We start from the raw sequence: 26,943 nt of genomic DNA on the forward strand, positions 1-26,943 counted from the left end.
CAAATTAAGGATGCATATATACATCAAGTTGCACAGTTCACAAACAGACGGCCAATAACTGTATCTGCTTGCCAGCCTTCTCCTCGTCATGCACTTCCGTGTCCTATTTAGGGGGTGCACCAATCAGCCCTTGTCGCAGGTGTGCACTCAGCAAAGGTGGGAAAGAAGGAGAAATTAGTGAGTCACTCAAATCATAAGAAACTTAAATGCGGCTCCTACAATGACATTTTGAGAAGGATATGTTACTAGTACATGACTAAAGCAGTGGTGTGAATGTCAAAAGTCATTTGAATGTTAACTCTCTTCCTTCAGTGATGATGTGTGTGTGTGTTCCATATCCTTCGTTTCTTCAAAGGCCAGTCTTTCCTGCTCTTTCCATGACGTTTCTCCTGTGAAGCAGCAGCAGCAGCAGCAGCACCCTCTGCTGGTTGCAAAGAAAATTGGAAAAAGCTTACAGCACCTGGTATTCCCAGGCGGTCTCCCATCCAAGTACTAACCAGGCCCGACCCTGCTTAGCTTCCGAGATCGGACGAGATCGGGCGTGTTCAGGGTGGTATGGCCGTAAGCGAAGGAGTCAGAGCACAACACCTTATTTATACATATGAACCATCACCATCATGAGGACTATTGTTGCTTTGTGAACATTGAAGCTGGGTTTTATTGTTATTTAATGTCAAGGAAATAGAAGCTCAAGGTGCAATTTCGTCACAATATTGCAAGAGAAAAAAATCATGACAATTTTCAATGATTTCCTTCAGTGACAATGTCACGGTTTCATACACTGTTTCTTCTTTTAATGGTGAGTAAACTCGCTGCTCTTTCATCCTTCTCTCCAAATATGACTGTTATGGGGAAAAAAACGTGGTTGAGTTTTTTCTATAACCCCAAGATCCCAAGTTGTCCTTTTGCCACACGGAGAAAGCTGGTGATGGCATTGTTTGACGCGCAGTTTGTGTCCAAATAAAAGAGTAAGAGTTTGACTGTCCAAGGCCGTCCTTTGGCCGTCATTTATTGTAAATAAAATATAACAAATTAAGGATGCATATATACATCAAGTTGCACAGTTCACAAACAGACGGCCAATAACTGTATCTGCTTGCCAGCCTTCTCCTCGTCATGCACTTCCGTGTCCTATTTAGGGGGTGCACCAATCAGCCCTTGTCGCAGGTGTGCACTCAGCAAAGGTGGGAAAGAAGGAGAAATTAGTGAGTCACTCAAATCATAAGAAACTTAAATGCGGCTCCTACAATGACATTTTGAGAAGGATATGTTACTAGTACATGACTAAAGCAGTGGTGTGAATGTCAAAAGTCATTTGAATGTTAACTCTCTTCCTTCAGTGATGATGTGTGTGTGTGTTCCATATCCTTCTTTTCTTCAAAGGCCAGTCTTTCCTGCTCTTTCCATGACGTTTCTCCTGTGAAGCAGCAGCAGCAGCAGCAGCACCCTCTGCTGGTTGCAAAGAAAATTGGAAAAAGCTTACAGCACCTGGTATTCCCAGGCGGTCTCCCATCCAAGTACTAACCAGGCCCGACCCTGCTTAGCTTCCGAGATCGGACGAGATCGGGCGTGTTCAGGGTGGTATGGCCGTAAGCGAAGGAGTCAGAGCACAACACCTTATTTATACATATGAACCATCACCATCATGAGGACTATTGTTGCTTTGTGAACATTGAAGCTGGGTTTTATTGTTATTTAATGTCAAGGAAATAGAAGCTCAAGGTGCAATTTCGTCACAATATTGCAAGAGAAAAAAATCATGACAATTTTCAATGATTTCCTTCAGTGACAATGTCACGGTTTCATACACTGTTTCTTCTTTTAATGGTGCGTAAACTCGCTGCTCTTTCATCCTTCTCTCCAAATATGACTGTTATGGGGAAAAAACCGTGGTTGAGTTTTTCCTATAACCCCAAGATCCCAAGTTGTCCTTTTGCCACACGGAGAAAGCTGGTGATGGCATTGTTTGACGCGCAGTTTGTGTCCAAAAAAGAGTAAGAGTTTGACTGTCCAAGGCCGTCCTTTGGCCGTCATTTATTGTAAATAAAATATAACAAATTAAGGATGCATATATACATCAAGTTGCACAGTTCACAAACAGACGGCCAATAACTGTATCTGCTTGCCAGCCTTCTCCTCGTCATGCACTTCCGTGTCCTATTTAGGGGGTGCACCAATCAGCCCTTGTCGCAGGTGTGCACTCAGCAAAGGTGGGAAAGAAGGAGAAATTAGTGAGTCACTCAAATCATAAGAAACTTAAATGCGGCTCCTACAATGACATTTTGAGAAGGATATGTTACTAGTACATGACTAAAGCAGTGGTGTGAATGTCAAAAGTCATTTGAATGTTAACTCTCTTCCTTCAGTGATGATGTGTGTGTGTGTTCCATATCCTTCGTTTCTTCAAAGGCCAGTCTTTCCTGCTCTTTCCATGACGTTTCTCCTGTGAAGCAGCAGCAGCAGCAGCAGCACCCTCTGCTGGTTGCAAAGAAAATTGGAAAAAGCTTACAGCACCTGGTATTCCCAGGCGGTCTCCCATCCAAGTACTAACCAGGCCCGACCCTGCTTAGCTTCCGAGATCGGACGAGATCGGGCGTGTTCAGGGTGGTATGGCCGTAAGCGAAGGAGTCAGAGCACAACACCTTATTTATACATATGAACCATCACCATCATGAGGACTATTGTTGCTTTGTGAACATTGAAGCTGGGCTTTATTGTTATTTAATGTCAAGGAAATAGAAGCTCAAGGTGCAATTTCGTCACAATATTGCAAGAGAAAAAAATCATGACAATTTTCAATGATTTCCTTCAGTGACAATGTCACGGTTTCATACACTGTTTCTTCTTTTAATGGTGCGTAAACTCGCTGCTCTTTCATCCTTCTCTCCAAATATGACTGTTATGGGGAAAAAACCGTGGTTGAGTTTTTCCTATAACCCCAAGATCCCAAGTTGTCCTTTTGCCACACGGAGAAAGCTGGTGATGGCATTGTTTGACGCGCAGTTTGTGTCCAAAAAAGAGTAAGAGTTTGACTGTCCAAGGCCGTCCTTTGGCCGTCATTTATTGTAAATAAAATATAACAAATTAAGGATGCATATATACATCAAGTTGCACAGTTCACAAACAGACGGCCAATAACTGTATCTGCTTGCCAGCCTTCTCCTCGTCATGCACTTCCGTGTCCTATTTAGGGGGTGCACCAATCAGCCCTTGTCGCAGGTGTGCACTCAGCAAAGGTGGGAAAGAAGGAGAAATTAGTGAGTCACTCAAATCATAAGAAACTTAAATGCGGCTCCTACAATGACATTTTGAGAAGGATATGTTACTAGTACATGACTAAAGCAGTGGTGTGAATGTCAAAAGTCATTTGAATGTTAACTCTCTTCCTTCAGTGATGATGTGTGTGTGTGTTCCATATCCTTCGTTTCTTCAAAGGCCAGTCTTTCCTGCTCTTTCCATGACGTTTCTCCTGTGAAGCAGCAGCAGCAGCAGCAGCACCCTCTGCTGGTTGCAAAGAAAATTGGAAAAAGCTTACAGCACCTGGTATTCCCAGGCGGTCTCCCATCCAAGTACTAACCAGGCCCGACCCTGCTTAGCTTCCCAGATCGGACGAGATCGGGCGTGTTCAGGGTGGTATGGCCGTAAGCGAAGGAGTCAGAGCACAACACCTTATTTATACATATGAACCATCACCATCATGAGGACTATTGTTGCTTTGTGAACATTGAAGCTGGGTTTTATTGTTATTTAATGTCAAGGAAATAGAAGCTCAAGGTGCAATTTCGTCACAATATTGCAAGAGAAAAAAATCATGACAATTTTCAATGATTTCCTTCAGTGACAATGTCACGGTTTCATACACTGTTTCTTCTTTTAATGGTGCGTAAACTCGCTGCTCTTTCATCCTTCTCTCCAAATATGACTGTTATGGGGAAAAAAACGTGGTTGAGTTTTTCCTATAACCCCAAGATCCCAAGTTGTCCTTTTGCCACACGGAGAAAGCTGGTGATGGCATTGTTTGACGCGCAGTTTGTGTCCAAAAAAGAGTAAGAGTTTGACTGTCCAAGGCCGTCCTTTGGCCGTCATTTATTGTAAATAAAATATAACAAATTAAGGATGCATATATACATCAAGTTGCACAGTTCACAAACAGACGGCCAATAACTGTATCTGCTTGCCAGCCTTCTCCTCGTCATGCACTTCCGTGTCCTATTTAGGGGGTGCACCAATCATCCCTTGTCGCAGGTGTGCACTCAGCAAAGGTGGGAAAGAAGGAGAAATTAGTGAGTCACTCAAATCATAAGAAACTTAAATGCGGCTCCTACAATGACATTTTGAGAAGGATATGTTACTAGTACATGACTAAAGCAGTGGTGTGAATGTCAAAAGTCATTTGAATGTTAACTCTCTTCCTTCAGTGATGATGTGTGTGTGTGTTCCATATCCTTCGTTTCTTCAAAGGCCAGTCTTTCCTGCTCTTTCCATGACGTTTCTCCTGTGAAGCAGCAGCAGCAGCAGCAGCACCCTCTGCTGGTTGCAAAGAAAATTGGAAAAAGCTTACAGCACCTGGTATTCCCAGGCGGTCTCCCATCCAAGTACTAACCAGGCCCGACCCTGCTTAGCTTCCCAGATCGGACGAGATCGGGCGTGTTCAGGGTGGTATGGCCGTAAGCGAAGGAGTCAGAGCACAACACCTTATTTATACATATGAACCATCACCATCATGAGGACTATTGTTGCTTTGTGAACATTGAAGCTGGGTTTTATTGTTATTTAATGTCAAGGAAATAGAAGCTCAAGGTGCAATTTCGTCACAATATTGCAAGAGAAAAAAATCATGACAATTTTCAATGATTTCCTTCAGTGACAATGTCACGGTTTCATACACTGTTTCTTCTTTTAATGGTGCGTAAACTCGCTGCTCTTTCATCCTTCTCTCCAAATATGACTGTTATGGGGAAAAAACCGTGGTTGAGTTTTTCCTATAACCCCAAGATCCCAAGTTGTCCTTTTGCCACACGGAGAAAGCTGGTGATGGCATTGTTTGACGCGCAGTTTGTGTCCAAAAAAGAGTAAGAGTTTGACTGTCCAAGGCCGTCCTTTGGCCGTCATTTATTGTAAATAAAATATAACAAATTAAGGATGCATATATACATCAAGTTGCACAGTTCACAAACAGACGGCCAATAACTGTATCTGCTTGCCAGCCTTCTCCTCGTCATGCACTTCCGTGTCCTATTTAGGGGGTGCACCAATCATCCCTTGTCGCAGGTGTGCACTCAGCAAAGGTGGGAAAGAAGGAGAAATTAGTGAGTCACTCAAATCATAAGAAACTTAAATGCGGCTCCTACAATGACATTTTGAGAAGGATATGTTACTAGTACATGACTAAAGCAGTGGTGTGAATGTCAAAAGTCATTTGAATGTTAACTCTCTTCCTTCAGTGATGATGTGTGTGTGTGTTCCATATCCTTCGTTTCTTCAAAGGCCAGTCTTTCCTGCTCTTTCCATGACGTTTCTCCTGTGAAGCAGCAGCAGCAGCAGCAGCACCCTCTGCTGGTTGCAAAGAAAATTGGAAAAAGCTTACAGCACCTGGTATTCCCAGGCGGTCTCCCATCCAAGTACTAACCAGGCCCGACCCTGCTTAGCTTCCGAGATCGGACGAGATCGGGCGTGTTCAGGGTGGTATGGCCGTAAGCGAAGGAGTCAGAGCACAACACCTTATTTATACATATGAACCATCACCATCATGAGGACTATTGTTGCTTTGTGAACATTGAAGCTGGGTTTTATTGTTATTTAATGTCAAGGAAATAGAAGCTCAAGGTGCAATTTCGTCACAATATTGCAAGAGAAAAAAATCATGACAATTTTCAATGATTTCCTTCAGTGACAATGTCACGGTTTCATACACTGTTTCTTCTTTTAATGGTGCGTAAACTCGCTGCTCTTTCATCCTTCTCTCCAAATATGACTGTTATGGGGAAAAAACCGTGGTTGAGTTTTTCCTATAACCCCAAGATCCCAAGTTGTCCTTTTGCCACACGGAGAAAGCTGGTGATGGCATTGTTTGACGCGCAGTTTGTGTCCAAAAAAGAGTAAGAGTTTGACTGTCCAAGGCCGTCCTTTGGCCGTCATTTATTGTAAATAAAATATAACAAATTAAGGATGCATATATACATCAAGTTGCACACTTCACAAACAGACGGCCAATAACTGTATCTGCTTGCCAGCCTTCTCCTCGTCATGCACTTCCGTGTCCTATTTAGGGGGTGCACCAATCAGCTCTTGTCGCAGGTGTGCACTCAGCAAAGGTGGGAAAGAAGGAGAAATTAGTGAGTCACTCAAATCATAAGAAACTTAAATGCGGCTCCTACAATGACATTTTGAGAAGGATATGTTACTAGTACATGACTAAAGCAGTGGTGTGAATGTCAAAAGTCATTTGAATGTTAACTCTCTTCCTTCAGTGATGATGTGTGTGTGTGTTCCATATCCTTCGTTTCTTCAAAGGCCAGTCTTTCCTGCTCTTTCCATGACGTTTCTCCTGTGAAGCAGCAGCAGCAGCAGCAGCACCCTCTGCTGGTTGCAAAGAAAATTGGAAAAAGCTTACAGCACCTGGTATTCCCAGGCGGTCTCCCATCCAAGTACTAACCAGGCCCGACCCTGCTTAGCTTCCGAGATCGGACGAGATCGGGCGTGTTCAGGGTGGTATGGCCGTAAGCGAAGGAGTCAGAGCACAACACCTTATTTATACATATGAACCATCACCATCATGAGGACTATTGTTGCTTTGTGAACATTGAAGCTGGGTTTTATTGTTATTTAATGTCAAGGAAATAGAAGCTCAAGGTGCAATTTCGTCACAATATTGCAAGAGAAAAAAATCATGACAATTTTCAATGATTTCCTTCAGTGACAATGTCACGGTTTCATACACTGTTTCTTCTTTTAATGGTGCGTAAACTCGCTGCTCTTTCATCCTTCTCTCCAAATATGACTGTTATGGGGAAAAAACCGTGGTTGAGTTTTTCCTATAACCCCAAGATCCCAAGTTGTCCTTTTGCCACACGGAGAAAGCTGGTGATGGCATTGTTTGACGCGCAGTTTGTGTCCAAAAAAGAGTAAGAGTTTGACTGTCCAAGGCCGTCCTTTGGCCGTCATTTATTGTAAATAAAATATAACAAATTAAGGATGCATATATACATCAAGTTGCACAGTTCACAAACAGACGGCCAATAACTGTATCTGCTTGCCAGCCTTCTCCTCGTCATGCACTTCCGTGTCCTATTTAGGGGGTGCACCAATCAGCCCTTGTCGCAGGTGTGCACTCAGCAAAGGTGGGAAAGAAGGAGAAATTAGTGAGTCACTCAAATCATAAGAAACTTAAATGCGGCTCCTACAATGACATTTTGAGAAGGATATGTTACTAGTACATGACTAAAGCAGTGGTGTGAATGTCAAAAGTCATTTGAATGTTAACTCTCTTCCTTCAGTGATGATGTGTGTGTGTGTTCCATATCCTTCGTTTCTTCAAAGGCCAGTCTTTCCTGCTCTTTCCATGACGTTTCTCCTGTGAAGCAGCAGCAGCAGCAGCAGCACCCTCTGCTGGTTGCAAAGAAAATTGGAAAAAGCTTACAGCACCTGGTATTCCCAGGCGGTCTCCCATCCAAGTACTAACCAGGCCCGACCCTGCTTAGCTTCCGAGATCGGACGAGATCGGGCGTGTTCAGGGTGGTATGGCCGTAAGCGAAGGAGTCAGAGCACAACACCTTATTTATACATATGAACCATCACCATCATGAGGACTATTGTTGCTTTGTGAACATTGAAGCTGGGTTTTATTGTTATTTAATGTCAAGGAAATAGAAGCTCAAGGTGCAATTTCGTCACAATATTGCAAGAGAAAAAAATCATGACAATTTTCAATGATTTCCTTCGGTGACAATGTCACGGTTTCATACACTGTTTCTTCTTTTAATGGTGAGTAAACTCGCTGCTCTTTCATCCTTCTCTCCAAATATGACTGTTATGGGGAAAAAAACGTGGTTGAGTTTTTCCTATAACCCCAAGATCCCAAGTTGTCCTTTTGCCACACGGAGAAAGCTGGTGATGGCATTGTTTGACGCGCAGTTTGTGTCCAAATAAAAGAGTAAGAGTTTGACTGTCCAAGGCCGTCCTTTGGCCGTCATTTATTGTAAATAAAATATAACAAATTAAGGATGCATATATACATCAAGTTGCACAGTTCACAAACAGACGGCCAATAACTGTATCTGCTTGCCAGCCTTCTCCTCGTCATGCACTTCCGTGTCCTATTTAGGGGGTGCACCAATCAGCCCTTGTCGCAGGTGTGCACTCAGCAAAGGTGGGAAAGAAGGAGAAATTAGTGAGTCACTCAAATCATAAGAAACTTAAATGCGGCTCCTACAATGACATTTTGAGAAGGATATGTTACTAGTACATGACTAAAGCAGTGGTGTGAATGTCAAAAGTCATTTGAATGTTAACTCTCTTCCTTCAGTGATGATGTGTGTGTGTGTTCCATATCCTTCGTTTCTTCAAAGGCCAGTCTTTCCTGCTCTTTCCATGACGTTTCTCCTGTGAAGCAGCAGCAGCAGCAGCAGCACCCTCTGCTGGTTGCAAAGAAAATTGGAAAAAGCTTACAGCACCTGGTATTCCCAGGCGGTCTCCCATCCAAGTACTAACCAGGCCCGACCCTGCTTAGCTTCCGAGATCGGACGAGATCGGGCGTGTTCAGGGTGGTATGGCCGTAAGCGAAGGAGTCAGAGCACAACACCTTATTTATACATATGAACCATCACCATCATGAGGACTATTGTTGCTTTGTGAACATTGAAGCTGGGTTTTATTGTTATTTAATGTCAAGGAAATAGAAGCTCAAGGTGCAATTTCGTCACAATATTGCAAGAGAAAAAAATCATGACAATTTTCAATGATTTCCTTCAGTGACAATGTCACGGTTTCATACACTGTTTCTTCTTTTAATGGTGAGTAAACTCGCTGCTCTTTCATCCTTCTCTCCAAATATGACTGTTATGGGGAAAAAAACGTGGTTGAGTTTTTCCTATAACCCCAAGATCCCAAGTTGTCCTTTTGCCACACGGAGAAAGCTGGTGATGGCATTGTTTGACGCGCAGTTTGTGTCCAAAAAAGAGTAAGAGTTTGACTGTCCAAGGCCGTCCTTTGGCCGTCATTTATTGTAAATAAAATATAACAAATTAAGGATGCATATATACATCAAGTTGCACAGTTCACAAACAGACGGCCAATAACTGTATCTGCTTGCCAGCCTTCTCCTCGTCATGCACTTCCGTGTCCTATTTAGGGGGTGCACCAATCAGCCCTTGTCGCAGGTGTGCACTCAGCAAAGGTGGGAAAGAAGGAGAAATTAGTGAGTCACTCAAATCATAAGAAACTTAAATGCGGCTCCTACAATGACATTTTGAGAAGGATATGTTACTAGTACATGACTAAAGCAGTGGTGTGAATGTCAAAAGTCATTTGAATGTTAACTCTCTTCCTTCAGTGATGATGTGTGTGTGTGTTCCATATCCTTCGTTTCTTCAAAGGCCAGTCTTTCCTGCTCTTTCCATGACGTTTCTCCTGTGAAGCAGCAGCAGCAGCAGCAGCACCCTCTGCTGGTTGCAAAGAAAATTGGAAAAAGCTTACAGCACCTGGTATTCCCAGGCGGTCTCCCATCCAAGTACTAACCAGGCCCGACCCTGCTTAGCTTCCCAGATCGGACGAGATCGGGCGTGTTCAGGGTGGTATGGCCGTAAGCGAAGGAGTCAGAGCACAACACCTTATTTATACATATGAACCATCACCATCATGAGGACTATTGTTGCTTTGTGAACATTGAAGCTGGGTTTTATTGTTATTTAATGTCAAGGAAATAGAAGCTCAAGGTGCAATTTCGTCACAATATTGCAAGAGAAAAAAATCATGACAATTTTCAATGATTTCCTTCAGTGACAATGTCACGGTTTCATACACTGTTTCTTCTTTTAATGGTGCGTAAACTCGCTGCTCTTTCATCCTTCTCTCCAAATATGACTGTTATGGGGAAAAAACCGTGGTTGAGTTTTTCCTATAACCCCAAGATCCCAAGTTGTCCTTTTGCCACACGGAGAAAGCTGGTGATGGCATTGTTTGACGCGCAGTTTGTGTCCAAAAAAGAGTAAGAGTTTGACTGTCCAAGGCCGTCCTTTGGCCGTCATTTATTGTAAATAAAATATAACAAATTAAGGATGCATATATACATCAAGTTGCACACTTCACAAACAGACGGCCAATAACTGTATCTGCTTGCCAGCCTTCTCCTCGTCATGCACTTCCGTGTCCTATTTAGGGGGTGCACCAATCAGCTCTTGTCGCAGGTGTGCACTCAGCAAAGGTGGGAAAGAAGGAGAAATTAGTGAGTCACTCAAATCCTAAGAAACTTAAATGCGGCTCCTACAATGACATTTTGAGAAGGATATGTTACTAGTACATGACTAAAGCAGTGGTGTGAATGTCAAAAGTCATTTGAATGTTAACTCTCTTCCTTCAGTGATGATGTGTGTGTGTGTTCCATATCCTTCGTTTCTTCAAAGGCCAGTCTTTCCTGCTCTTTCCATGACGTTTCTCCTGTGAAGCAGCAGCAGCAGCAGCAGCACCCTCTGCTGGTTGCAAAGAAAATTGGAAAAAGCTTACAGCACCTGGTATTCCCAGGCGGTCTCCCATCCAAGTACTAACCAGGCCCGACCCTGCTTAGCTTCCGAGATCGGACGAGATCGGGCGTGTTCAGGGTGGTATGGCCGTAAGCGAAGGAGTCAGAGCACAACACCTTATTTATACATATGAACCATCACCATCATGAGGACTATTGTTGCTTTGTGAACATTGAAGCTGGGTTTTATTGTTATTTAATGTCAAGGAAATAGAAGCTCAAGGTGCAATTTCGTCACAATATTGCAAGAGAAAAAAATCATGACAATTTTCAATGATTTCCTTCAGTGACAATGTCACGGTTTCATACACTGTTTCTTCTTTTAATGGTGCGTAAACTCGCTGCTCTTTCATCCTTCTCTCCAAATATGACTGTTATGGGGAAAAAACCGTGGTTGAGTTTTTCCTATAACCCCAAGATCCCAAGTTGTCCTTTTGCCACACGGAGAAAGCTGGTGATGGCATTGTTTGACGCGCAGTTTGTGTCCAAAAAAGAGTAAGAGTTTGACTGTCCAAGGCCGTCCTTTGGCCGTCATTTATTGTAAATAAAATATAACAAATTAAGGATGCATATATACATCAAGTTGCACAGTTCACAAACAGACGGCCAATAACTGTATCTGCTTGCCAGCCTTCTCCTCGTCATGCACTTCCGTGTCCTATTTAGGGGGTGCACCAATCAGCCCTTGTCGCAGGTGTGCACTCAGCAAAGGTGGGAAAGAAGGAGAAATTAGTGAGTCACTCAAATCATAAGAAACTTAAATGCGGCTCCTACAATGACATTTTGAGAAGGATATGTTACTAGTACATGACTAAAGCAGTGGTGTGAATGTCAAAAGTCATTTGAATGTTAACTCTCTTCCTTCAGTGATGATGTGTGTGTGTGTTCCATATCCTTCGTTTCTTCAAAGGCCAGTCTTTCCTGCTCTTTCCATGACGTTTCTCCTGTGAAGCAGCAGCAGCAGCAGCAGCACCCTCTGCTGGTTGCAAAGAAAATTGGAAAAAGCTTACAGCACCTGGTATTCCCAGGCGGTCTCCCATCCAAGTACTAACCAGGCCCGACCCTGCTTAGCTTCCGAGATCGGACGAGATCGGGCGTGTTCAGGGTGGTATGGCCGTAAGCGAAGGAGTCAGAGCACAACACCTTATTTATACATATGAACCATCACCATCATGAGGACTATTGTTGCTTTGTGAACATTGAAGCTGGGTTTTATTGTTATTTAATGTCAAGGAAATAGAAGCTCAAGGTGCAATTTCGTCACAATATTGCAAGAGAAAAAAATCATGACAATTTTCAATGATTTCCTTCGGTGACAATGTCACGGTTTCATACACTGTTTCTTCTTTTAATGGTGAGTAAACTCGCTGCTCTTTCATCCTTCTCTCCAAATATGACTGTTATGGGGAAAAAAACGTGGTTGAGTTTTTCCTATAACCCCAAGATCCCAAGTTGTCCTTTTGCCACACGGAGAAAGCTGGTGATGGCATTGTTTGACGCGCAGTTTGTGTCCAAATAAAAGAGTAAGAGTTTGACTGTCCAAGGCCGTCCTTTGGCCGTCATTTATTGTAAATAAAATATAACAAATTAAGGATGCATATATACATCAAGTTGCACAGTTCACAAACAGACGGCCAATAACTGTATCTGCTTGCCAGCCTTCTCCTCGTCATGCACTTCCGTGTCCTATTTAGGGGGTGCACCAATCAGCCCTTGTCGCAGGTGTGCACTCAGCAAAGGTGGGAAAGAAGGAGAAATTAGTGAGTCACTCAAATCATAAGAAACTTAAATGCGGCTCCTACAATGACATTTTGAGAAGGATATGTTACTAGTACATGACTAAAGCAGTGGTGTGAATGTCAAAAGTCATTTGAATGTTAACTCTCTTCCTTCAGTGATGATGTGTGTGTGTGTTCCATATCCTTCGTTTCTTCAAAGGCCAGTCTTTCCTGCTCTTTCCATGACGTTTCTCCTGTGAAGCAGCAGCAGCAGCAGCAGCACCCTCTGCTGGTTGCAAAGAAAATTGGAAAAAGCTTACAGCACCTGGTATTCCCAGGCGGTCTCCCATCCAAGTACTAACCAGGCCCGACCCTGCTTAGCTTCCGAGATCGGACGAGATCGGGCGTGTTCAGGGTGGTATGGCCGTAAGCGAAGGAGTCAGAGCACAACACCTTATTTATACATATGAACCATCACCATCATGAGGACTATTGTTGCTTTGTGAACATTGAAGCTGGGTTTTATTGTTATTTAATGTCAAGGAAATAGAAGCTCAAGGTGCAATTTCGTCACAATATTGCAAGAGAAAAAAATCATGACAATTTTCAATGATTTCCTTCAGTGACAATGTCACGGTTTCATACACTGTTTCTTCTTTTAATGGTGAGTAAACTCGCTGCTCTTTCATCCTTCTCTCCAAATATGACTGTTATGGGGAAAAAAACGTGGTTGAGTTTTTCCTATAACCCCAAGATCCCAAGTTGTCCTTTTGCCACACGGAGAAAGCTGGTGATGGCATTGTTTGACGCGCAGTTTGTGTCCAAAAAAGAGTAAGAGTTTGACTGTCCAAGGCCGTCCTTTGGCCGTCATTTATTGTAAATAAAATATAACAAATTAAGGATGCATATATACATCAAGTTGCACAGTTCACAAACAGACGGCCAATAACTGTATCTGCTTGCCAGCCTTCTCCTCGTCATGCACTTCCGTGTCCTATTTAGGGGGTGCACCAATCAGCCCTTGTCGCAGGTGTGCACTCAGCAAAGGTGGGAAAGAAGGAGAAATTAGTGAGTCACTCAAATCATAAGAAACTTAAATGCGGCTCCTACAATGACATTTTGAGAAGGATATGTTACTAGTACATGACTAAAGCAGTGGTGTGAATGTCAAAAGTCATTTGAATGTTAACTCTCTTCCTTCAGTGATGATGTGTGTGTGTGTTCCATATCCTTCGTTTCTTCAAAGGCCAGTCTTTCCTGCTCTTTCCATGACGTTTCTCCTGTGAAGCAGCAGCAGCAGCAGCAGCACCCTCTGCTGGTTGCAAAGAAAATTGGAAAAAGCTTACAGCACCTGGTATTCCCAGGCGGTCTCCCATCCAAGTACTAACCAGGCCCGACCCTGCTTAGCTTCCGAGATCGGACGAGATCGGGCGTGTTCAGGGTGGTATGGCCGTAAGCGAAGGAGTCAGAGCACAACACCTTATTTATACATATGAACCATCACCATCATGAGGACTATTGTTGCTTTGTGAACATTGAAGCTGGGTTTTATTGTTATTTAATGTCAAGGAAATAGAAGCTCAAGGTGCAATTTCGTCACAATATTGCAAGAGAAAAAAATCATGACAATTTTCAATGATTTCCTTCGGTGACAATGTCACGGTTTCATACACTGTTTCTTCTTTTAATGGTGAGTAAACTCGCTGCTCTTTCATCCTTCTCTCCAAATATGACTGTTATGGGGAAAAAACCGTGGTTGAGTTTTTCCTATAACCCCAAGATCCCAAGTTGTCCTTTTGCCACACGGAGAAAGCTGGTGATGGCATTGTTTGACGCGCAGTTTGTGTCCAAAAAAGAGTAAGAGTTTGACTGTCCAAGGCCGTCCTTTGGCCGTCATTTATTGTAAATAAAATATAACAAATTAAGGATGCATATATACATCAAGTTGCACACTTCACAAACAGACGGCCAATAACTGTATCTGCTTGCCAGCCTTCTCCTCGTCATGCACTTCCGTGTCCTATTTAGGGGGTGCACCAATCAGCTCTTGTCGCAGGTGTGCACTCAGCAAAGGTGGGAAAGAAGGAGAAATTAGTGAGTCACTCAAATCATAAGAAACTTAAATGCGGCTCCTACAATGACATTTTGAGAAGGATATGTTACTAGTACATGACTAAAGCAGTGGTGTGAATGTCAAAAGTCATTTGAATGTTAACTCTCTTCCTTCAGTGATGATGTGTGTGTGTGTTCCATATCCTTCGTTTCTTCAAAGGCCAGTCTTTCCTGCTCTTTCCATGACGTTTCTCCTGTGAAGCAGCAGCAGCAGCAGCAGCACCCTCTGCTGGTTGCAAAGAAAATTGGAAAAAGCTTACAGCACCTGGTATTCCCAGGCGGTCTCCCATCCAAGTACTAACCAGGCCCGACCCTGCTTAGCTTCCGAGATCGGACGAGATCGGGCGTGTTCAGGGTGGTATGGCCGTAAGCGAAGGAGTCAGAGCACAACACCTTATTTATACATATGAACCATCACCATCATGAGGACTATTGTTGCTTTGTGAACATTGAAGCTGGGTTTTATTGTTATTTAATGTCAAGGAAATAGAAGCTCAAGGTGCAATTTCGTCACAATATTGCAAGAGAAAAAAATCATGACAATTTTCAATGATTTCCTTCAGTGACAATGTCACGGTTTCATACACTGTTTCTTCTTTTAATGGTGCGTAAACTCGCTGCTCTTTCATCCTTCTCTCCAAATATGACTGTTATGGGGAAAAAAACGTGGTTGAGTTTTTCCTATAACCCCAAGATCCCAAGTTGTCCTTTTGCCACACGGAGAAAGCTGGTGATGGCATTGTTTGACGCGCAGTTTGTGTCCAAATAAAAGAGTAAGAGTTTGACTGTCCAAGGCCGTCCTTTGGCCGTCATTTATTGTAAATAAAATATAACAAATTAAGGATGCATATATACATCAAGTTGCACAGTTCACAAACAGACGGCCAATAACTGTATCTGCTTGCCAGCCTTCTCCTCGTCATGCACTTCCGTGTCCTATTTAGGGGGTGCACCAATCAGCCCTTGTCGCAGGTGTGCACTCAGCAAAGGTGGGAAAGAAGGAGAAATTAGTGAGTCACTCAAATCATAAGAAACTTAAATGCGGCTCCTACAATGACATTTTGAGAAGGATATGTTACTAGTACATGACTAAAGCAGTGGTGTGAATGTCAAAAGTCATTTGAATGTTAACTCTCTTCCTTCAGTGATGATGTGTGTGTGTGTTCCATATCCTTCGTTTCTTCAAAGGCCAGTCTTTCCTGCTCTTTCCATGACGTTTCTCCTGTGAAGCAGCAGCAGCAGCAGCAGCACCCTCTGCTGGTTGCAAAGAAAATTGGAAAAAGCTTACAGCACCTGGTATTCCCAGGCGGTCTCCCATCCAAGTACTAACCAGGCCCGACCCTGCTTAGCTTCCGAGATCGGACGAGATCGGGCGTGTTCAGGGTGGTATGGCCGTAAGCGAAGGAGTCAGAGCACAACACCTTATTTATACATATGAACCATCACCATCATGAGGACTATTGTTGCTTTGTGAACATTGAAGCTGGGTTTTATTGTTATTTAATGTCAAGGAAATAGAAGCTCAAGGTGCAATTTCGTCACAATATTGCAAGAGAAAAAAATCATGACAATTTTCAATGATTTCCTTCAGTGACAATGTCACGGTTTCATACACTGTTTCTTCTTTTAATGGTGAGTAAACTCGCTGCTCTTTCATCCTTCTCTCCAAATATGACTGTTATGGGGAAAAAAACGTGGTTGAGTTTTTCCTATAACCCCAAGATCCCAAGTTGTCCTTTTGCCACACGGAGAAAGCTGGTGATGGCATTGTTTGACGCGCAGTTTGTGTCCAAAAAAGAGTAAGAGTTTGACTGTCCAAGGCCGTCCTTTGGCCGTCATTTATTGTAAATAAAATATAACAAATTAAGGATGCATATATACATCAAGTTGCACAGTTCACAAACAGACGGCCAATAACTGTATCTGCTTGCCAGCCTTCTCCTCGTCATGCACTTCCGTGTCCTATTTAGGGGGTGCACCAATCAGCCCTTGTCGCAGGTGTGCACTCAGCAAAGGTGGGAAAGAAGGAGAAATTAGTGAGTCACTCAAATCATAAGAAACTTAAATGCGGCTCCTACAATGACATTTTGAGAAGGATATGTTACTAGTACATGACTAAAGCAGTGGTGTGAATGTCAAAAGTCATTTGAATGTTAACTCTCTTCCTTCAGTGATGATGTGTGTGTGTGTTCCATATCCTTCGTTTCTTCAAAGGCCAGTCTTTCCTGCTCTTTCCATGACGTTTCTCCTGTGAAGCAGCAGCAGCAGCAGCAGCACCCTCTGCTGGTTGCAAAGAAAATTGGAAAAAGCTTACAGCACCTGGTATTCCCAGGCGGTCTCCCATCCAAGTACTAACCAGGCCCGACCCTGCTTAGCTTCCCAGATCGGACGAGATCGGGCGTGTTCAGGGTGGTATGGCCGTAAGCGAAGGAGTCAGAGCACAACACCTTATTTATACATATGAACCATCACCATCATGAGGACTATTGTTGCTTTGTGAACATTGAAGCTGGGTTTTATTGTTATTTAATGTCAAGGAAATAGAAGCTCAAGGTGCAATTTCGTCACAATATTGCAAGAGAAAAAAATCATGACAATTTTCAATGATTTCCTTCAGTGACAATGTCACGGTTTCATACACTGTTTCTTCTTTTAATGGTGCGTAAACTCGCTGCTCTTTCATCCTTCTCTCCAAATATGACTGTTATGGGGAAAAAACCGTGGTTGAGTTTTTCCTATAACCCCAAGATCCCAAGTTGTCCTTTTGCCACACGGAGAAAGCTGGTGATGGCATTGTTTGACGCGCAGTTTGTGTCCAAAAAAGAGTAAGAGTTTGACTGTCCAAGGCCGTCCTTTGGCCGTCATTTATTGTAAATAAAATATAACAAATTAAGGATGCATATATACATCAAGTTGCACACTTCACAAACAGACGGCCAATAACTGTATCTGCTTGCCAGCCTTCTCCTCGTCATGCACTTCCGTGTCCTATTTAGGGGGTGCACCAATCAGCTCTTGTCGCAGGTGTGCACTCAGCAAAGGTGGGAAAGAAGGAGAAATTAGTGAGTCACTCAAATCATAAGAAACTTAAATGCGGCTCCTACAATGACATTTTGAGAAGGATATGTTACTAGTACATGACTAAAGCAGTGGTGTGAATGTCAAAAGTCATTTGAATGTTAACTCTCTTCCTTCAGTGATGATGTGTGTGTGTGTTCCATATCCTTCGTTTCTTCAAAGGCCAGTCTTTCCTGCTCTTTCCATGACGTTTCTCCTGTGAAGCAGCAGCAGCAGCAGCAGCACCCTCTGCTGGTTGCAAAGAAAATTGGAAAAAGCTTACAGCACCTGGTATTCCCAGGCGGTCTCCCATCCAAGTACTAACCAGGCCCGACCCTGCTTAGCTTCCGAGATCGGACGAGATCGGGCGTGTTCAGGGTGGTATGGCCGTAAGCGAAGGAGTCAGAGCACAACACCTTATTTATACATATGAACCATCACCATCATGAGGACTATTGTTGCTTTGTGAACATTGAAGCTGGGTTTTATTGTTATTTAATGTCAAGGAAATAGAAGCTCAAGGTGCAATTTCGTCACAATATTGCAAGAGAAAAAAATCATGACAATTTTCAATGATTTCCTTCAGTGACAATGTCACGGTTTCATACACTGTTTCTTCTTTTAATGGTGCGTAAACTCGCTGCTCTTTCATCCTTCTCTCCAAATATGACTGTTATGGGGAAAAAACCGTGGTTGAGTTTTTCCTATAACCCCAAGATCCCAAGTTGTCCTTTTGCCACACGGAGAAAGCTGGTGATGGCATTGTTTGACGCGCAGTTTGTGTCCAAAAAAGAGTAAGAGTTTGACTGTCCAAGGCCGTCCTTTGGCCGTCATTTATTGTAAATAAAATATAACAAATTAAGGATGCATATATACATCAAGTTGCACAGTTCACAAACAGACGGCCAATAACTGTATCTGCTTGCCAGCCTTCTCCTCGTCATGCACTTCCGTGTCCTATTTAGGGGGTGCACCAATCAGCCCTTGTCGCAGGTGTGCACTCAGCAAAGGTGGGAAAGAAGGAGAAATTAGTGAGTCACTCAAATCATAAGAAACTTAAATGCGGCTCCTACAATGACATTTTGAGAAGGATATGTTACTAGTACATGACTAAAGCAGTGGTGTGAATGTCAAAAGTCATTTGAATGTTAACTCTCTTCCTTCAGTGATGATGTGTGTGTGTGTTCCATATCCTTCGTTTCTTCAAAGGCCAGTCTTTCCTGCTCTTTCCATGACGTTTCTCCTGTGAAGCAGCAGCAGCAGCAGCAGCACCCTCTGCTGGTTGCAAAGAAAATTGGAAAAAGCTTACAGCACCTGGTATTCCCAGGCGGTCTCCCATCCAAGTACTAACCAGGCCCGACCCTGCTTAGCTTCCGAGATCGGACGAGATCGGGCGTGTTCAGGGTGGTATGGCCGTAAGCGAAGGAGTCAGAGCACAACACCTTATTTATACATATGAACCATCACCATCATGAGGACTATTGTTGCTTTGTGAACATTGAAGCTGGGTTTTATTGTTATTTAATGTCAAGGAAATAGAAGCTCAAGGTGCAATTTCGTCACAATATTGCAAGAGAAAAAAATCATGACAATTTTCAATGATTTCCTTCGGTGACAATGTCACGGTTTCATACACTGTTTCTTCTTTTAATGGTGAGTAAACTCGCTGCTCTTTCATCCTTCTCTCCAAATATGACTGTTATGGGGAAAAAAACGTGGTTGAGTTTTTCCTATAACCCCAAGATCCCAAGTTGTCCTTTTGCCACACGGAGAAAGCTGGTGATGGCATTGTTTGACGCGCAGTTTGTGTCCAAATAAAAGAGTAAGAGTTTGACTGTCCAAGGCCGTCCTTTGGCCGTCATTTATTGTAAATAAAATATAACAAATTAAGGATGCATATATACATCAAGTTGCACAGTTCACAAACAGACGGCCAATAACTGTATCTGCTTGCCAGCCTTCTCCTCGTCATGCACTTCCGTGTCCTATTTAGGGGGTGCACCAATCAGCCCTTGTCGCAGGTGTGCACTCAGCAAAGGTGGGAAAGAAGGAGAAATTAGTGAGTCACTCAAATCATAAGAAACTTAAATGCGGCTCCTACAATGACATTTTGAGAAGGATATGTTACTAGTACATGACTAAAGCAGTGGTGTGAATGTCAAAAGTCATTTGAATGTTAACTCTCTTCCTTCAGTGATGATGTGTGTGTGTGTTCCATATCCTTCGTTTCTTCAAAGGCCAGTCTTTCCTGCTCTTTCCATGACGTTTCTCCTGTGAAGCAGCAGCAGCAGCAGCAGCACCCTCTGCTGGTTGCAAAGAAAATTGGAAAAAGCTTACAGCACCTGGTATTCCCAGGCGGTCTCCCATCCAAGTACTAACCAGGCCCGACCCTGCTTAGCTTCCGAGATCGGACGAGATCGGGCGTGTTCAGGGTGGTATGGCCGTAAGCGAAGGAGTCAGAGCACAACACCTTATTTATACATATGAACCATCACCATCATGAGGACTATTGTTGCTTTGTGAACATTGAAGCTGGGTTTTATTGTTATTTAATGTCAAGGAAATAGAAGCTCAAGGTGCAATTTCGTCACAATATTGCAAGAGAAAAAAATCATGACAATTTTCAATGATTTCCTTCAGTGACAATGTCACGGTTTCATACACTGTTTCTTCTTTTAATGGTGAGTAAACTCGCTGCTCTTTCATCCTTCTCTCCAAATATGACTGTTATGGGGAAAAAAACGTGGTTGAGTTTTTCCTATAACCCCAAGATCCCAAGTTGTCCTTTTGCCACACGGAGAAAGCTGGTGATGGCATTGTTTGACGCGCAGTTTGTGTCCAAAAAAGAGTAAGAGTTTGACTGTCCAAGGCCGTCCTTTGGCCGTCATTTATTGTAAATAAAATATAACAAATTAAGGATGCATATATACATCAAGTTGCACAGTTCACAAACAGACGGCCAATAACTGTATCTGCTTGCCAGCCTTCTCCTCGTCATGCACTTCCGTGTCCTATTTAGGGGGTGCACCAATCAGCCCTTGTCGCAGGTGTGCACTCAGCAAAGGTGGGAAAGAAGGAGAAATTAGTGAGTCACTCAAATCATAAGAAACTTAAATGCGGCTCCTACAATGACATTTTGAGAAGGATATGTTACTAGTACATGACTAAAGCAGTGGTGTGAATGTCAAAAGTCATTTGAATGTTAACTCTCTTCCTTCAGTGATGATGTGTGTGTGTGTTCCATATCCTTCGTTTCTTCAAAGGCCAGTCTTTCCTGCTCTTTCCATGACGTTTCTCCTGTGAAGCAGCAGCAGCAGCAGCAGCACCCTCTGCTGGTTGCAAAGAAAATTGGAAAAAGCTTACAGCACCTGGTATTCCCAGGCGGTCTCCCATCCAAGTACTAACCAGGCCCGACCCTGCTTAGCTTCCGAGATCGGACGAGATCGGGCGTGTTCAGGGTGGTATGGCCGTAAGCGAAGGAGTCAGAGCACAACACCTTATTTATACATATGAACCATCACCATCATGAGGACTATTGTTGCTTTGTGAACATTGAAGCTGGGTTTTATTGTTATTTAATGTCAAGGAAATAGAAGCTCAAGGTGCAATTTCGTCACAATATTGCAAGAGAAAAAAATCATGACAATTTTCAATGATTTCCTTCGGTGACAATGTCACGGTTTCATACACTGTTTCTTCTTTTAATGGTGAGTAAACTCGCTGCTCTTTCATCCTTCTCTCCAAATATGACTGTTATGGGGAAAAAAACGTGGTTGAGTTTTTCCTATAACCCCAAGATCCCAAGTTGTCCTTTTGCCACACGGAGAAAGCTGGTGATGGCATTGTTTGACGCGCAGTTTGTGTCCAAATAAAAGAGTAAGAGTTTGACTGTCCAAGGCCGTCCTTTGGCCGTCATTTATTGTAAATAAAATATAACAAATTAAGGATGCATATATACATCAAGTTGCACAGTTCACAAACAGACGGCCAATAACTGTATCTGCTTGCCAGCCTTCTCCTCGTCATGCACTTCCGTGTCCTATTTAGGGGGTGCACCAATCAGCCCTTGTCGCAGGTGTGCACTCAGCAAAGGTGGGAAAGAAGGAGAAATTAGTGAGTCACTCAAATCATAAGAAACTTAAATGCGGCTCCTACAATGACATTTTGAGAAGGATATGTTACTAGTACATGACTAAAGCAGTGGTGTGAATGTCAAAAGTCATTTGAATGTTAACTCTCTTCCTTCAGTGATGATGTGTGTGTGTGTTCCATATCCTTCGTTTCTTCAAAGGCCAGTCTTTCCTGCTCTTTCCATGACGTTTCTCCTGTGAAGCAGCAGCAGCAGCAGCAGCACCCTCTGCTGGTTGCAAAGAAAATTGGAAAAAGCTTACAGCACCTGGTATTCCCAGGCGGTCTCCCATCCAAGTACTAACCAAGCCCGACCCTGCTTAGCTTCCGAGATCGGACGAGATCGGGCGTGTTCAGGGTGGTATGGCCGTAAGCGAAGGAGTCAGAGCACAACACCTTATTTATACATATGAACCATCACCATCATGAGGACTATTGTTGCTTTGTGAACATTGAAGCTGGGTTTTATTGTTATTTAATGTCAAGGAAATAGAAGCTCAAGGTGCAATTTCGTCACAATATTGCAAGAGAAAAAAATCATGACAATTTTCAATGATTTCCTTCGGTGACAATGTCACGGTTTCATACACTGTTTCTTCTTTTAATGGTGAGTAAACTCGCTGCTCTTTCATCCTTCTCTCCAAATATGACTGTTATGGGGAAAAAAACGTGGTTGAGTTTTTCCTATAACCCCAAGATCCCAAGTTGTCCTTTTGCCACACGGAGAAAGCTGGTGATGGCATTGTTTGACGCGCAGTTTGTGTCCAAATAAAAGAGTAAGAGTTTGACTGTCCAAGGCCGTCCTTTGGCCGTCATTTATTGTAAATAAAATATAACAAATTAAGGATGCATATATACATCAAGTTGCACAGTTCACAAACAGACGGCCAATAACTGTATCTGCTTGCCAGCCTTCTCCTCGTCATGCACTTCCGTGTCCTATTTAGGGGGTGCACCAATCAGCCCTTGTCGCAGGTGTGCACTCAGCAAAGGTGGGAAAGAAGGAGAAATTAGTGAGTCACTCAAATCATAAGAAACTTAAATGCGGCTCCTACAATGACATTTTGAGAAGGATATGTTACTAGTACATGACTAAAGCAGTGGTGTGAATGTCAAAAGTCATTTGAATGTTAACTCTCTTCCTTCAGTGATGATGTGTGTGTGTGTTCCATATCCTTCGTTTCTTCAAAGGCCAGTCTTTCCTGCTCTTTCCATGACGTTTCTCCTGTGAAGCAGCAGCAGCAGCAGCAGCACCCTCTGCTGGTTGCAAAGAAAATTGGAAAAAGCTTACAGCACCTGGTATTCCCAGGCGGTCTCCCATCCAAGTACTAACCAGGCCCGACCCTGCTTAGCTTCCGAGATCGGACGAGATCGGGCGTGTTCAGGGTGGTATGGCCGTAAGCGAAGGAGTCAGAGCACAACACCTTATTTATACATATGAACCATCACCATCATGAGGACTATTGTTGCTTTGTGAACATTGAAGCTGGGTTTTATTGTTATTTAATGTCAAGGAAATAGAAGCTCAAGGTGCAATTTCGTCACAATATTGCAAGAGAAAAAAATCATGACAATTTTCAATGATTTCCTTCAGTGACAATGTCACGGTTTCATACACTGTTTCTTCTTTTAATGGTGAGTAAACTCGCTGCTCTTTCATCCTTCTCTCCAAATATGACTGTTATGGGGAAAAAAACGTGGTTGAGTTTTTTCTATAACCCCAAGATCCCAAGTTGTCCTTTTGCCACACGGAGAAAGCTGGTGATGGCATTGTTTGACGCGCAGTTTGTGTCCAAATAAAAGAGTAAGAGTTTGACTGTCCAAGGCCGTCCTTTGGCCGTCATTTATTGTAAATAAAATATAACAAATTAAGGATGCATATATACATCAAGTTGCACAGTTCACAAACAGACGGCCAATAACTGTATCTGCTTGCCAGCCTTCTCCTCGTCATGCACTTCCGTGTCCTATTTAGGGGGTGCACCAATCAGCCCTTGTCGCAGGTGTGCACTCAGCAAAGGTGGGAAAGAAGGAGAAATTAGTGAGTCACTCAAATCATAAGAAACTTAAATGCGGCTCCTACAATGACATTTTGAGAAGGATATGTTACTAGTACATGACTAAAGCAGTGGTGTGAATGTCAAAAGTCATTTGAATGTTAACTCTCTTCCTTCAGTGATGATGTGTGTGTGTGTTCCATATCCTTCTTTTCTTCAAAGGCCAGTCTTTCCTGCTCTTTCCATGACGTTTCTCCTGTGAAGCAGCAGCAGCAGCAGCAGCACCCTCTGCTGGTTGCAAAGAAAATTGGAAAAAGCTTACAGCACCTGGTATTCCCAGGCGGTCTCCCATCCAAGTACTAACCAGGCCCGACCCTGCTTAGCTTCCGAGATCGGACGAGATCGGGCGTGTTCAGGGTGGTATGGCCGTAAGCGAAGGAGTCAGAGCACAACACCTTATTTATACATATGAACCATCACCATCATGAGGACTATTGTTGCTTTGTGAACATTGAAGCTGGGTTTTATTGTTATTTAATGTCAAGGAAATAGAAGCTCAAGGTGCAATTTCGTCACAATATTGCAAGAGAAAAAAATCATGACAATTTTCAATGATTTCCTTCAGTGACAATGTCACGGTTTCATACACTGTTTCTTCTTTTAATGGTGCGTAAACTCGCTGCTCTTTCATCCTTCTCTCCAAATATGACTGTTATGGGGAAAAAACCGTGGTTGAGTTTTTCCTATAACCCCAAGATCCCAAGTTGTCCTTTTGCCACACGGAGAAAGCTGGTGATGGCATTGTTTGACGCGCAGTTTGTGTCCAAAAAAGAGTAAGAGTTTGACTGTCCAAGGCCGTCCTTTGGCCGTCATTTATTGTAAATAAAATATAACAAATTAAGGATGCATATATACATCAAGTTGCACAGTTCACAAACAGACGGCCAATAACTGTATCTGCTTGCCAGCCTTCTCCTCGTCATGCACTTCCGTGTCCTATTTAGGGGGTGCACCAATCAGCCCTTGTCGCAGGTGTGCACTCAGCAAAGGTGGGAAAGAAGGAGAAATTAGTGAGTCACTCAAATCATAAGAAACTTAAATGCGGCTCCTACAATGACATTTTGAGAAGGATATGTTACTAGTACATGACTAAAGCAGTGGTGTGAATGTCAAAAGTCATTTGAATGTTAACTCTCTTCCTTCAGTGATGATGTGTGTGTGTGTTCCATATCCTTCGTTTCTTCAAAGGCCAGTCTTTCCTGCTCTTTCCATGACGTTTCTCCTGTGAAGCAGCAGCAGCAGCAGCAGCACCCTCTGCTGGTTGCAAAGAAAATTGGAAAAAGCTTACAGCACCTGGTATTCCCAGGCGGTCTCCCATCCAAGTACTAACCAGGCCCGACCCTGCTTAGCTTCCGAGATCGGACGAGATCGGGCGTGTTCAGGGTGGTATGGCCGTAAGCGAAGGAGTCAGAGCACAACACCTTATTTATACATATGAACCATCACCATCATGAGGACTATTGTTGCTTTGTGAACATTGAAGCTGGGTTTTATTGTTATTTAATGTCAAGGAAATAGAAGCTCAAGGTGCAATTTCGTCACAATATTGCAAGAGAAAAAAATCATGACAATTTTCAATGATTTCCTTCAGTGACAATGTCACGGTTTCATACACTGTTTCTTCTTTTAATGGTGCGTAAACTCGCTGCTCTTTCATCCTTCTCTCCAAATATGACTGTTATGGCGAAACAACCGTGGTTGGGTTTTTCCTATAACCCCAAGATCCCAAGTTGTCCTTTTGCCACACGGAGAAAGCTGGTGATGGCATTGTTTGACGCGCAGTTTGTGTCCAAAAAAGAGTAAGAGTTTGACTGTCCAAGGCCGTCCTTTGGCCGTCATTTATTGTAAATAAAATATAACAAATTAAGGATGCATATATACATCAAGTTGCACAGTTCACAAACAGACGGCCAATAACTGTATCTGCTTGCCAGCCTTCTCCTCGTCATGCACTTCCGTGTCCTATTTAGGGGGTGCACCAATCAGCCCTTGTCGCAGGTGTGCACTCAGCAAGGGTGGGAAAGAAGGAGAAATTAGTGAGTCACTCAAATCATAAGAAACTTTAATGCGGCTCCTACAATGACATTTTGAGAAGGATATGTTACTAGTACATGACTAAAGCAGTGGTGTGAATGTCAAAAGTCATTTGAATGTTAACTCTCTTCCTTCAGTGATGATGTGTGTGTGTGTTCCATATCCTTCGTTTCTTCAAAGGCCAGTCTTTCCTGCTCTTTCCATGATGTTTCTCCTGTGAAGCAGCAGCAGCAGCAGCAGCACCCTCTGCTGGTTGCAAAGAAAATTGGAAAAAGCTTACAGCACCTGGTATTCCCAGGCGGTCTCCCATCCAAGTACTAACCAGGCCCGACCCTGCTTAGCTTCCGAGATCGGACGAGATCGGGCGTGTTCAGGGTGGTATGGCCGTAAGCGAAGGAGTCAGAGCACAACACCTTATTTATACATATGAACCATCACCATCATGAGGACTATTGTTGCTTTGTGAACATTGAAGCTGGGTTTTATTGTTATTTAATGTCAAGGAAATAGAAGCTCAAGGTGCAATTTCGTCACAATATTGCAAGAGAAAAAAATCATGACAATTTTCAATGATTTCCTTCAGTGACAATGTCACGGTTTCATACACTGTTTCTTCTTTTAATGGTGCGTAAACTCGCTGCTCTTTCATCCTTCTCTCCAAATATGACTGTTATGGGGAAAAAACCGTGGTTGAGTTTTTCCTATAACCCCAAGATCCCAAGTTGTCCTTTTGCCACACGGAGAAAGCTGGTGATGGCATTGTTTGACGCGCAGTTTGTGTCCAAAAAAGAGTAAGAGTTTGACTGTCCAAGGCCGTCCTTTGGCCGTCATTTATTGTAAATAAAATATAACAAATTAAGGATGCATATATACATCAAGTTGCACACTTCACAAACAGACGGCCAATAACTGTATCTGCTTGCCAGCCTTCTCCTCGTCATGCACTTCCGTGTCCTATTTAGGGGGTGCACCAATCAGCTCTTGTCGCAGGTGTGCACTCAGCAAAGGTGGGAAAGAAGGAGAAATTAGTGAGTCACTCAAATCATAAGAAACTTAAATGCGGCTCCTACAATGACATTTTGAGAAGGATATGTTACTAGTA

General features: G+C 43.1%; 26 non-coding genes across 26 annotated transcripts; all 26 read right to left on the minus strand.

Moving 5' to 3' along the window:
• Positions 1-448: 448 nt before the first annotated feature.
• Positions 449-567, minus strand: LOC128441044 (5S ribosomal RNA). The gene has a single exon (XR_008338740.1). It is a non-coding gene; the product is annotated as a 5S ribosomal RNA (ribosomal RNA).
• Positions 568-1,476: 909 nt separating this feature from the next.
• Positions 1,477-1,595, minus strand: LOC128441045 (5S ribosomal RNA). The gene has a single exon (XR_008338741.1). It is a non-coding gene; the product is annotated as a 5S ribosomal RNA (ribosomal RNA).
• Positions 1,596-2,502: 907 nt separating this feature from the next.
• On the minus strand, positions 2,503-2,621 carry LOC128441046 (5S ribosomal RNA). The gene has a single exon (XR_008338742.1). It is a non-coding gene; the product is annotated as a 5S ribosomal RNA (ribosomal RNA).
• A 907-nt stretch (positions 2,622-3,528) lies between these two features.
• Positions 3,529-3,647, minus strand: LOC128440966 (5S ribosomal RNA). The gene has a single exon (XR_008338671.1). It is a non-coding gene; the product is annotated as a 5S ribosomal RNA (ribosomal RNA).
• Positions 3,648-4,554: 907 nt separating this feature from the next.
• On the minus strand, positions 4,555-4,673 carry LOC128440967 (5S ribosomal RNA). Its single transcript, XR_008338672.1, has one exon. It is a non-coding gene; the product is annotated as a 5S ribosomal RNA (ribosomal RNA).
• A 907-nt stretch (positions 4,674-5,580) lies between these two features.
• LOC128441047 (5S ribosomal RNA) lies at positions 5,581-5,699 on the minus strand. Its single transcript, XR_008338743.1, has one exon. It is a non-coding gene; the product is annotated as a 5S ribosomal RNA (ribosomal RNA).
• A 907-nt stretch (positions 5,700-6,606) lies between these two features.
• LOC128440884 (5S ribosomal RNA) lies at positions 6,607-6,725 on the minus strand. Its single transcript, XR_008338595.1, has one exon. It is a non-coding gene; the product is annotated as a 5S ribosomal RNA (ribosomal RNA).
• A 907-nt stretch (positions 6,726-7,632) lies between these two features.
• On the minus strand, positions 7,633-7,751 carry LOC128440885 (5S ribosomal RNA). The gene has a single exon (XR_008338596.1). It is a non-coding gene; the product is annotated as a 5S ribosomal RNA (ribosomal RNA).
• A 909-nt stretch (positions 7,752-8,660) lies between these two features.
• LOC128440886 (5S ribosomal RNA) lies at positions 8,661-8,779 on the minus strand. Its single transcript, XR_008338597.1, has one exon. It is a non-coding gene; the product is annotated as a 5S ribosomal RNA (ribosomal RNA).
• A 907-nt stretch (positions 8,780-9,686) lies between these two features.
• On the minus strand, positions 9,687-9,805 carry LOC128440968 (5S ribosomal RNA). The gene has a single exon (XR_008338673.1). It is a non-coding gene; the product is annotated as a 5S ribosomal RNA (ribosomal RNA).
• Positions 9,806-10,712: 907 nt separating this feature from the next.
• Positions 10,713-10,831, minus strand: LOC128440887 (5S ribosomal RNA). The gene has a single exon (XR_008338598.1). It is a non-coding gene; the product is annotated as a 5S ribosomal RNA (ribosomal RNA).
• Positions 10,832-11,738: 907 nt separating this feature from the next.
• On the minus strand, positions 11,739-11,857 carry LOC128440888 (5S ribosomal RNA). Its single transcript, XR_008338599.1, has one exon. It is a non-coding gene; the product is annotated as a 5S ribosomal RNA (ribosomal RNA).
• Positions 11,858-12,766: 909 nt separating this feature from the next.
• LOC128440891 (5S ribosomal RNA) lies at positions 12,767-12,885 on the minus strand. Its single transcript, XR_008338601.1, has one exon. It is a non-coding gene; the product is annotated as a 5S ribosomal RNA (ribosomal RNA).
• Positions 12,886-13,792: 907 nt separating this feature from the next.
• LOC128440892 (5S ribosomal RNA) lies at positions 13,793-13,911 on the minus strand. Its single transcript, XR_008338602.1, has one exon. It is a non-coding gene; the product is annotated as a 5S ribosomal RNA (ribosomal RNA).
• A 907-nt stretch (positions 13,912-14,818) lies between these two features.
• LOC128440893 (5S ribosomal RNA) lies at positions 14,819-14,937 on the minus strand. The gene has a single exon (XR_008338603.1). It is a non-coding gene; the product is annotated as a 5S ribosomal RNA (ribosomal RNA).
• A 909-nt stretch (positions 14,938-15,846) lies between these two features.
• LOC128440894 (5S ribosomal RNA) lies at positions 15,847-15,965 on the minus strand. Its single transcript, XR_008338604.1, has one exon. It is a non-coding gene; the product is annotated as a 5S ribosomal RNA (ribosomal RNA).
• Positions 15,966-16,872: 907 nt separating this feature from the next.
• Positions 16,873-16,991, minus strand: LOC128440969 (5S ribosomal RNA). Its single transcript, XR_008338674.1, has one exon. It is a non-coding gene; the product is annotated as a 5S ribosomal RNA (ribosomal RNA).
• Positions 16,992-17,898: 907 nt separating this feature from the next.
• On the minus strand, positions 17,899-18,017 carry LOC128440895 (5S ribosomal RNA). Its single transcript, XR_008338605.1, has one exon. It is a non-coding gene; the product is annotated as a 5S ribosomal RNA (ribosomal RNA).
• Positions 18,018-18,924: 907 nt separating this feature from the next.
• On the minus strand, positions 18,925-19,043 carry LOC128440896 (5S ribosomal RNA). Its single transcript, XR_008338606.1, has one exon. It is a non-coding gene; the product is annotated as a 5S ribosomal RNA (ribosomal RNA).
• Positions 19,044-19,952: 909 nt separating this feature from the next.
• LOC128440897 (5S ribosomal RNA) lies at positions 19,953-20,071 on the minus strand. Its single transcript, XR_008338607.1, has one exon. It is a non-coding gene; the product is annotated as a 5S ribosomal RNA (ribosomal RNA).
• A 907-nt stretch (positions 20,072-20,978) lies between these two features.
• Positions 20,979-21,097, minus strand: LOC128440898 (5S ribosomal RNA). The gene has a single exon (XR_008338608.1). It is a non-coding gene; the product is annotated as a 5S ribosomal RNA (ribosomal RNA).
• Positions 21,098-22,006: 909 nt separating this feature from the next.
• On the minus strand, positions 22,007-22,125 carry LOC128440947 (5S ribosomal RNA). Its single transcript, XR_008338654.1, has one exon. It is a non-coding gene; the product is annotated as a 5S ribosomal RNA (ribosomal RNA).
• A 909-nt stretch (positions 22,126-23,034) lies between these two features.
• On the minus strand, positions 23,035-23,153 carry LOC128440899 (5S ribosomal RNA). Its single transcript, XR_008338609.1, has one exon. It is a non-coding gene; the product is annotated as a 5S ribosomal RNA (ribosomal RNA).
• Positions 23,154-24,062: 909 nt separating this feature from the next.
• Positions 24,063-24,181, minus strand: LOC128440900 (5S ribosomal RNA). The gene has a single exon (XR_008338610.1). It is a non-coding gene; the product is annotated as a 5S ribosomal RNA (ribosomal RNA).
• Positions 24,182-25,088: 907 nt separating this feature from the next.
• On the minus strand, positions 25,089-25,207 carry LOC128440902 (5S ribosomal RNA). The gene has a single exon (XR_008338612.1). It is a non-coding gene; the product is annotated as a 5S ribosomal RNA (ribosomal RNA).
• Positions 25,208-26,114: 907 nt separating this feature from the next.
• LOC128440903 (5S ribosomal RNA) lies at positions 26,115-26,233 on the minus strand. Its single transcript, XR_008338613.1, has one exon. It is a non-coding gene; the product is annotated as a 5S ribosomal RNA (ribosomal RNA).
• Positions 26,234-26,943: the final 710 nt, after the last annotated feature.

This window comes from Pleuronectes platessa, chromosome 5 (genome assembly GCF_947347685.1).
Source record: "Pleuronectes platessa chromosome 5, fPlePla1.1, whole genome shotgun sequence".
Lineage (NCBI taxonomy): Eukaryota > Metazoa > Chordata > Actinopteri > Pleuronectiformes > Pleuronectidae > Pleuronectes > Pleuronectes platessa.